Here is a 10,764-nt window from a genome sequence, read left to right as displayed (position 1 = left end):
TAACAGGGATCTCGTTTGATGCATGTCCAGCCTTTGAGATGCACAGAAATGAGCATGGACGCATAAAACATGATCAATCTGTGTCCGTAGACACACAGACGCACAGCATTTCTGTGTGTGTGAGTGTGTGTGTGTGTGTGTGTGTGTGTGTGTGCCGTTCAATTGTTATGATTTGTTAAACTAAAACATAAAATTGTTTGAGACTTCACTGTTGTGTCAAGATGCCAAACAGAAAAGGGGAAATTCAAACTTTTGTATTTTTCTGAAGATAAACACTTTATTACATGTGTAACTTTCTCTTTTTATTTACTTGTTCTTATTGTGAAATTCAGCCCCTCTTTTATTTAGTAAATGAGAGACCATTGCACAGTTGTGCTCATGTTTGATTACCAGGGCAGAATTTGTAAAAATGTGTCCAAATCTTTATTATGCATTAATATCATGATATCAGTGGGATAAAACAACATAATGCCGTAGTTTAATGTGAACATTTTGGGGGAAATATATTGTTCTCAAATATTTGCTATCTTAGCAGGCCTAAACACATAATATATTGAGAAAGATCAAGAGCAATGGATAACGAAAATATTTTACAAACAGTATAAAAGAGAGTAACTGTCATGAGTGGTGCCCTGCAGTCCTTTTTGTTGGAGCCTGGTGGCGCTTTGCGCTCCTCTCGCCCTCCCTCTCTCTCTAATCACAGTAATCAGCACCTCCTCGGCCGAGCACCTGTCATCAATCAGCCCTCATCATCACCTACATAAAAGCCTGCCAGATCCCGGAAACCCTCGCCGGAGTATTAACGCTCTCTTGCGGTACCAAGGCTCCTCAGTCACCATGTAAGCCTACTCAATTCCTCGTGTCCTTCTGACCTCCGTGTCTCTCCTTGTCCTCAGTGTTCCCTCCGTGTTCCTTGCACCCACGCCGTCAGGCCAGCTGCCTGTCCTCGTCATCCCCTGTCACACGTTCCCTGCCTCAACAACCTGCCAGCATATCTCAAGGACCATCTCCAGTCCCCTTTTTTCAATAAACCTTTCATCACAACCTTTCAGCCTCTGCCTGCGCTTGGGTCTCGTCTGAAGCAACACATGACAGTAAGAGCTGCAATAAAAATCTGCAATATAGCGGGACCGCGAAGCAAGAACCGTGGTATAGCGGAGGATTACTCTATCTGTATTCCGTCATGAAAAAATTGCAGGGACTCATTGTTCAAGGGCTAAGACTCATTGTTCCATAACTCATATAGTCTCAAGTGGAAAATGATTTATATATATAATTATAATTATTATTTTTTTTTTTTTACTGGATAGTTCCAAACATCATAGCTGGCAACTCAATAGGTACAACTGCCAAAACACAGACAATCTAAATATACTCAAATTGCTCCTGATTACAGTTGTGGTAGACAAAAGTAATAATCATAACTCTAATCATAATCATAATAACCTGCATCACAAGTATTGACCATGAAATTTCATTGCTTATAAGCCCAACCACATTTGAAGATAAACATAGTTTATTACTGACAGTGGTTGGAATAATTTCTCTTTTTCATTGTAGTGCGTAACTAGTAAGCAAACACTCAACATTCATGCACTACTCGCGTGAATCGGAGTAATTTAGTATGAGTGAAGCAAAGTCAAATCTCCAGTGTTTGTTAGTCCATCAGTGGTCGACACCAACTGCTCAATATTTGGTTAGCGACTGTCCCTCAGCTACATATCACAACCATTGTTTCTTTGACAGGAGAGATAAAGAAACGATCCATACATTTGACACTTTCTTATCAGCTCTTTATGCAGCTCACATTGGTCTTAAATACCCTTTATATTACAGTGATTGGTGGGCACATCTACCAAGTAAATGGTTAATGGAGTGCACTTATATAGTGCCTGGGAGCAGTGCATAGCATTATACAAAGCAATTAACAATGCTTTAAATCCTCCCATATAAACACGCTGTTTATACATTGACATTGACATTGCTCGGCTTGTTCCAAAACATATCAACCAGAATCCCTCCCTCACTAACCTTCAACTGTAGCCTGCCATACCACATTGAGAAAAAAGTGGACTAAATAATTTAAGTCTGTCAGAAAAGGAGCACAATTAGCATATTAGTTCAGAAACACTGTATGGATTTTGAAATGATGGGGAATAATTTTTATAGTGTACCTTCTCGTTTTTTCTTGTGTTTTTCATTCAACATAGACTGTTATTTATTGTATCCGTCTCTTCAGACTGGCTGAGATTGGAAATAGAACACACACAAATGAGTTGCAGGTGCCAACAAATGTTCTTCTCCTCTGTTCTCTGTTTGTACTTGATTAGTCTGCTCTTTTATCACATTGTATACATGTGCTCCATCAATTAATAGCGCACAAACTGCTAATGTATTATTTCTCTCACATATACAGCTCCCAGCATGCCAACCCACCTTATAATATCATCTCATGCTGACACTAACGCCGCAATTATCTCACTCCTTGAAAAAGGTGTTTGATTGCTCCTCAGTAGAAGTCCACTTACTTTTTTTAATTGTAACTGAGTCATTTACTAACAAGTGTATGGAGATGACAAAGGGAAGCAGTCTTTTTTCACTGGACCAGAAGAAAGATATGTTTCATTTTACTTACTACTAACACTGTAGGTCTCCAACCCATACCTGCCACAACATTAGAGTAGGATATCGAAACAATCATATGACATCCCAGATAGGTGCTTTACAATGACAATATTTCACAATTTTGAATGAAAATCCTAAACAAACGAATATAATTTATAAATAATTTAATTACGAATATACAGTATCAATTATTGGAATTGTAGTGTGCAGTGGTGTGTGCATTGATGTGTACAGTGCACATACTGTACATGCAGTAGCGGTCCTGGACCGAATGGCGCTAGAGGCGATGCCCCGAGATTGTTCATTCTTGTGGTTCTTTGTATTTATATTTTATTGATATTTTTTTATATTTATAAAGAAAAATGTTCTCCCTCCTTTTATGTTTGTTTTGGATGCATAACAGTGACAATGTTTCTTTTTATTCAAGTATTTATTTTAATTTGTGTCAAAATGAAAATTGCATTTTATTTTAGTCTGTATATTCGTTGTTGTATTGAATCATAAGGACATTTTGTTTTGAATTTTACAGTACTGTGGTTAGCACGACTGCCTCACAGTTCAGAGGTCGTGGGTTCAAATATGGGCTCCGGCCTTCCTGTGTGGAGTTTGCATGTTCTCCCCGTGGTTGTGTGGGTCTCTGCGGATACTCTGGTTTTATGCTACATTCCAAAAACATACCTATTGGGTTAATTGATGCCTCAGTCTAAATTGTCCTTGGGTGTGAATGTGAGTATGGAGGGCTTTTTGTCTGTCTTTGTCTATATGTGCCCTGCGATTAGCTGGTGTCCAGGGTGTAGAACGCCTCTCGCCTCAAGGCAGCTGGGATAGGCTGTAGCACACGCGCGACCCTAATGAGAACAGTATTATTGCATGTGGCTCGACCAACCTAAATAAATGGATGTTTTGATATTTCTTTAAAATTTCCACTTAAGTACATATGATCTAAAAGTTGTTCATGTGCTCACTTGGAAAAGGATAAAAAAGCTTGTTTTGCCAAGGGATTGTATTCATTTATCATGAGCACTGTATTCAGTTGGATTCTTAACAGTTCTATCACTGCAAACTACAATGCAGACTGCGTTTTTTCAAATTAATGCTTCCCTAACAGCGTAAATCAAAGCTGAGCAGCATTGTCTTTTAAATTATTTTTTTTTTCAAACAGCAATTGTATTTTGATCGTATTAGATTGTGCAGTTGTACAAAATGTAGCATTGAGTGCACGTTTTAGCCATTAGGTGGAATAAGCGAAAAGGTTAAAGTGCACGTATACAGGTAGAAAACATCCAAAGAGTACTGAAAAACAATGCATAATATAATTGCATGAAAGCCCATAAAAAGTCATCAAAATATCAAGGATCAATAGATAATGCACACAACATACACATATATCAACAACCTACATTGACTTTTGAAGTAAAAGACCTTGACTGGCCAAATGGTGCCGTTAAACTTGTTGATGATGTTTTGTTATTTTCCTGGAGTACACATACAGTATGCTGTACCAGTGATGATCAATTTGATGTCATCTCTTATCAATCATGACCTAATAGAGCATATTGTACCGTACTTCTGCTAGTCCTCACATTCACGCACACACACACAGTTATACCCGTAACACGGCTGAATTCTCAATAAACATGATCACCCTTACCAGCTTGCTATTCATACAATGACATAAATGATAAATTCCATATGCATCTGTATGTGAATATGTGATTGCCAGTATATACATTAAGAAGATACATTATGCAAAACTGCTGGACCTCACAAACAGAAAGCACACAACACACGCACACACACACATACTCAGAGAAGACAAACTAACCATGCCAACTGTCTTGGGGCGATCTGACTCTAACCAGCCTTAACATTAGGTTTTCCTTTAAGCTGTATCACTGGACCACAGGGGCTGTTGGTAGATAATCGTAACCTGACTGAGTGAAGCAGACATCAGAACCAAAGGAGAGAAGTGGATTACCCAGACTGGTAAAGCTGTTGGATGGGCAAGGAGAGGTTCGAGTGGCCCAGGACAGAGAAGTCCAGTGTTGAGGCAGAAAGTGGATGATTTCAAATAACCTGGTTTCACAGAGTTAAAAGGCTAAGGTATAATAAATTGAATAACTGACTAAAAGTTTCATCACCAAAGCACTTATTGACGTTTCCAGCGTCAGCATAATTATGGTACAATTTTTTTGGGGGGTATACTGCATTATTATTTTCTTGCTCAACAAAATAATGAAATCAACTTCTGTAGACAATGTATTTGCCCCTTTTTGGTCTTTTGAATGATAAGCCTTACAGTGGATGTACTCAATTTAGAGGCTTAAGAAAATGTGTTTGTCATAATCCTCTTATATACAACCACTGAGCAATGAGTCCACCATTATGCTGCCCCTGCTTGTTTACACAGAGTTTATCAACAGTAGCATAATGCATCATAGAGATATTATTACAGTGTTTCGCTCTGACACCCAACAGTTAGCTATGAGAAGGTTCTTGTTCGAACTGGACAACTATATACAGAATATGAAATACAATTATAACCACAATTAATAATAATAATAATAATAATAATGAACCAGATTTTTATGATAGCCTTTGAAAGCCCTGAAAGATTAAAGTAATACAGTGAAAAAGACTATCATTGCTATTATTATATTATACATTGTTATTATAAATGATCAACAGTGGACAAAGCATTATAGAAATGTTTAGCTCTAGCTTGTTGGAATCATACACATACCCTAGACAGGGGTTGCTAAAAAGTGCTATTGTATAGCTCAGGTATTGTCCAAAGGCTATTGTGACGTTCTGCCTCAACCCATTATCTTATACCGTATCCTCAAAGGATTTTTATTTTTGCATTATTATTAAGTACTCAAACATGTGCTGTGATTTGGAGAAAATTGACTTATTTGTAGGTGTAGCTGATCCTCAGCTCAATGAACATGCAAGACGTTTCACTTTATTTTTTATCAAACGCCATTTGCGGTCATCAAACATCGGGAAAACTACATATGAATGAAGACATTTCACGGTTCAAAGATCAGGACAAATACAGTGAAGCATAACAAATGTATTTTTTCTTTTCATGAACACAAAGAGCATTTACCTAACTATTTTGCTTGCATTCCTTTTGTCATGGCTCTGTTTTCAGTTGTATTTTTGTATTTTTATTCAGTGTCTGGGTGAGCTATGGCGGACGCACCTGTGGTGAACTGTTATCAGCAGCCCTTTTAGGTGCCACCGGAATAATCACTCGTTTACATCCATGTACACTGCTGATATTTGCTCTGTCTGTACACTTCATTGTATGTTTTTATCCAGTGTTCTTACTGTTTTCCATCTAACAGTAAGTACAACAAAGTCGCTTAGTGAGTGTTGTCTACTACATTTTATTCCAGGAATCTTGTTCTTTTTGCTGTGGCGTCATCCACGCAGCATCTTAGTTTACTCTTGTAGTAGTTTGTTTATTCATTACACTGACCTTTTGTCGCGTCGTCTTGTGTTATTTGTTTTTGGATACTCTCGCATCATGTCTGTCTTTTGGCATTTCACGCCCTTGCATGCTCCTTTTGTTTAATTCAAACTTGTTTTTGGGACATTTTTGTCTTGAGTGTATTTTTGGGATCCGCATTCACGCCACTGCCGTCCGTCCATGACACCTTTGCTCTTCAAGTCTTACCGTCATCCTTAAAGGCAGTTCTATATCAGATTTTGAAAGTGGTTTACTACTAAGGGTTAGTGGCATGGAAATTAATATCTTCCATTGCATCATTTACAGTAGGGTTGCTTGAACACTATTTTTTGGAGTGTAAAGCCGCAGCTCATGAATGCACAGTGATGCTCATGTTATTGGACAAATATGCAATTATAAAAGTAAATTCGAGTAATAACACCTTGTATGTTGATAGCCAACACTAATTGATCAGAACTGTTAAACCTTTCTGATATTAACTTGTACTAATTATACTGTGTCACTGAACAACAAAGAGTTCTACTGCAGCCACAGACATTTCTGTCTCTTTGCATTTCCCCATTGGCATGTCATCCAACATTCTTTCATCCCCAAGTCATTTTTCAGATATGATAACATACTGTATTAAAGGGGACATACAGTATTATGGGAAATGTACTTTTTAATTGCTTGCATACAAATAATTGGATCTCTGGGGTGCCAGCCCACCCAACAAGTGTAAAACACAACCAAGTAAATCTTTTGTCAGCTACCTTTTTCCAAAAATCTTTCTGTTAGCAAGCTGTTTAAAATTCTTTGGCATCTAACGCCCACCCACCCATCACACCCCCAGCACCACCACCAGATAGCCACACAATTTTTCTGTATGTTTTGTGTAAATTGGTGGCTTGGTGACGTGCTGCCACCATGAGTGAAAAAACTAATTGTGTTTTTACTTCATCTTTATGGGGACTCTTTTCTCTTCAGAATAAGGGCTGTTTGAGGATAAATACCCTGAGCTCCACCCCTGGTCATCATAGTAAGGAAAGCTGTACTCTGAGATTGAACTGTCCCTCAAAAAAACAAGTAATTTCAAGTGGATGCTAAGTGTGCTGTCATTCTCATTACTTTGTGTGAGATGTTTAAACGATAGATGTCAGCAACCTTTTATTAAGACAGCTTTATTAAAAAAAAAGGAAAAAAAATAAAAAAACACCACAGTATGTCTCATTTAACTACAAGCAATCATGTCCTCAAATGTCTTTTGCAACCTCTGAGAAATATACAGTTTTTATATTGGTATTCATATGATCCATTATTTGCAGTCTGTGCTCTGCACTTACTGGACATTTTGGTGCCACTGTCATTACCAGCCATCCAATATACAGTATATGCAGTTTATCCTGTGCAGGGTGGAGATGAGCCTTTTCCATTATTCCATAATCAAGGAGTGATCCTGAGATACAACATCTGCTGTATGGAGGCTTGTCAAGGGCATTCACGATATACAAAGTTGGTATATATTTTTTATTGTGTGCTTTAAAACCCCGTATTCAAATGGAGTTCAAACATTGTGTAACACACAAATAAAATCCTTTTCAACCTATATTCAATCAAGTACACTACAAGGACAAGCTATTTAATATTCTAACTGATGAACACTGTAGTATTTTGCAAATATTCTCTTATTTTGAATTTGATACCTGCGACATATTCTAAAAAAGCTGAGACATGGGCAATAAAAGACTGGGAAAGTTGATGAATGCTCAAAAAACACTTGTTTGGAACATTCAACAGGTGACCAGATTAATTGGAAACAGTTGAGCGTCATGACTGAGTATAAAAGGAGCATCCCTGAAAGGCTCAGTTGTTCACAAGCAAGGATGGGGCAAGGTTCACCACTTTGTGAACAACTGTGTGAGCAAAAATTGCAAGGAATTCAGAGATTTCATCATCTACGGTCATATCATCAAAAGATTCGGAGAATCTGGAGAAATCTCTGCACGTAAGTGGCAAGGCTGAACTCTAACGTTGACCTTCCATCCATCAGGGTGCACTAAAAAAATCGGCATCATCGTGTAAAGGATATTGTCATGTGAGCAAGGATATTGCCATGTGGGTTCAGGAAGACTTCAGAAAACTCTTGTCAGTTAACGCAGTTCGTCACTGCATTTACAAATGCAAGTTAAAACTCTACTACGCAAACTAAGAGCCACATATCAACAACACCCTTTGCAGTAAGAGTGTGAGTACTAATCTAGCCTGCCAGCAGTCCAGACCTGTCTCTCCTACTGAAAATGTGTGGCACATATTGCAGAGCAAAATACGACAATGGAAACCACGGACTGTTGAGAAACTGAAGTTGTGTAGTAAGGAAGAATGGGAAAGAATTCCACCGACAAAGCTTCAACAATTACTATCCTTACTTCCAAGATGCTTATTGAGTGTTGTTAAAAGGAAAGATGATGTAACACAATGGTTAACATGCCCGTCTCAGCTTTTCTTGGAATGTGTTGCAAACATCCAATTTAAAATGAGTGAATATTTGCAAAAAAACAACAACTAATGTTTAGCAGTTTGCACATTAGATATCTTGTCTTTCTAGTGTATTCAAATGAATATAGCTTGAAAAGGATTTGCACCTAATTGTATTCTCTTTTTAAGGTATTTACATTTTTACACAACGTCCCAGTTTTATTGGAAATTGATTCAATTATGATAAATAAAAAATAAAAAAATACTTTCATTGTATGGCATTTATGCTAAATAATGATTTGGGAAGCTTTTCTAATTTTCAAATTCAGCAAAATCTGTAAAGCTGCATTGTTTAAAGAAATTATTTCAATCAAAGAGACCTTATGATGTGCTCTACCCCTGGCTTCCCCCACTGGCCCTTTTCCCACATCAAAAAAGCACCACCGTTAGTGAGGGTCTTTAATCCTGCAGCTATTGTGTCATTTCACATCTGGACTATGGGATATGGAGCAAACACCAATGGTGAATTTCCTCAACATTTATCTTTGATCTATGTGAAGACGGCTGTCTTTAAATTTCAACCTTATGTCTGCTCTTATCAAACTTCCCTTATTAAGTAATACCTAGATCAATCACAATAATGTGAAAGAGGGAGGGATTTAAAATGAAACACAAGCAGTAGCTCATCCAATGATGCTCACCCAGGGGCATTAAGGGTATAGCTGAGGTAAGATTCCCATACTATGAGGAGTCACGATCAATAATGCATCACTATGGATGTGAGGGACGCCGCTCAAAGGCATTTGCTTATCTCAGATGCCAGTTACCGCTTTCATCCTGAGGACATGCTGTGTGTGTGTGTCTCTGTCTGTGTGTGTGTGTGTGCGTGTGCGTGTGCTTGCGTGTGTGTATTTTGGTAAGCACAAAGAAAATTCAGTGTTTACACATTCCTCAACATGTTATTTGTTTCACACCTTGATGTTTTCATCAATCTGGTGCTGCTATGAAAATGAGGAGTTAGAAAACACAATCAACACAAGGACTTTGAAGTCACTTGTACAACTTTCAGGTTCCTGGAAGTAGAATTACATACAGTATGGAGAGCATTTTCTCACCATTGCGTGTTTATAGAGGTTAAATAAGGAAACACAAAAATGTATTGAAAAATACGGTAAATATCATCAGTAGTGTGTGTTTGTGTGCACAAGTTGTATTTTTATCATTTTACAATGTGTGTAACAGTACATGAACACTCAACATAAAAATCTCTTGCCAGTTTTGTTTAAGTTCTGAGATTTTTCTCATAGAATTAATTTCAGATAGGTTCATTTGAGCTGCCTTCATTATTTGAACTGATTGTTTTGTTGGTGAACTTTTATTGTACAGTTGCATCCACAGCCGTGGTCACCAAACTTTTTGAAACTGAGAGTACTGATTAATCCAAAGGGCTACCATTTTAATACACCCTTCTTAAATAAAAAGAATCTTATTGCTTAAATTACTTTTAATTATATGTTATTATTGATAATTAATTGTGTTCATTTATGTAAAGACACTGATCATCATTAATGATTTCTCACAATAATTACCAAGAGGGTTTTAATAAGGTAGGTCACGGATGATTCCTTTAAAAACATTCCTAGAAAGTCGAAGTGTCCCATGACAAGTGAGGTATTTTCCAAACAGGACTCATGTGGTCCTTGGGGGAACCATTTTGGTGACCCCTAATACACATCATCATAAACTCTCAGAGTGTGCCTGTTGGGTTACACTGTGAACACTGTGAAAGTCAAAGTCCTTGCTTTTCTTGTTTGTTGTTGCAGTGAAAAAGGTCACTGCACTTGCTTACAGGCCGCACAATGACAGGATGGTTCGCAGTCCTGCTTCACGGCAAGCAGGTTCTCAGTTTAAATTTGTGTATAGTTTCTCCCACTGCTTACGGAAATGAACTATTGAAAATCTCTTACAAAATCTCTTTAGGGGATCAAAAAACAAAAACAACATATTCACCAGTCATAAGGCAATTCAGCATCTCACACCTTTACGTAAGTCAACCCTTATGAGTAGTGTGATCCTAGGTCCGACCTATCAGTAATGATTTTAAAAGTCATGGATCTCAGCCTCCGAAAGGTGGAACATGATGAAAACCCTCAGGGAAAATCTATTTTCCGCAATCAACCAGTTTTCTCATGTTAGCCCCAACAGTA

The sequence above is a fragment of the Phyllopteryx taeniolatus genome, chromosome 9 (genome assembly GCF_024500385.1).
Source record: "Phyllopteryx taeniolatus isolate TA_2022b chromosome 9, UOR_Ptae_1.2, whole genome shotgun sequence".
Taxonomy (NCBI): Eukaryota; Metazoa; Chordata; class Actinopteri; order Syngnathiformes; family Syngnathidae; genus Phyllopteryx; species Phyllopteryx taeniolatus.
Note: the sequence above shows the minus strand (reverse complement) of the source record.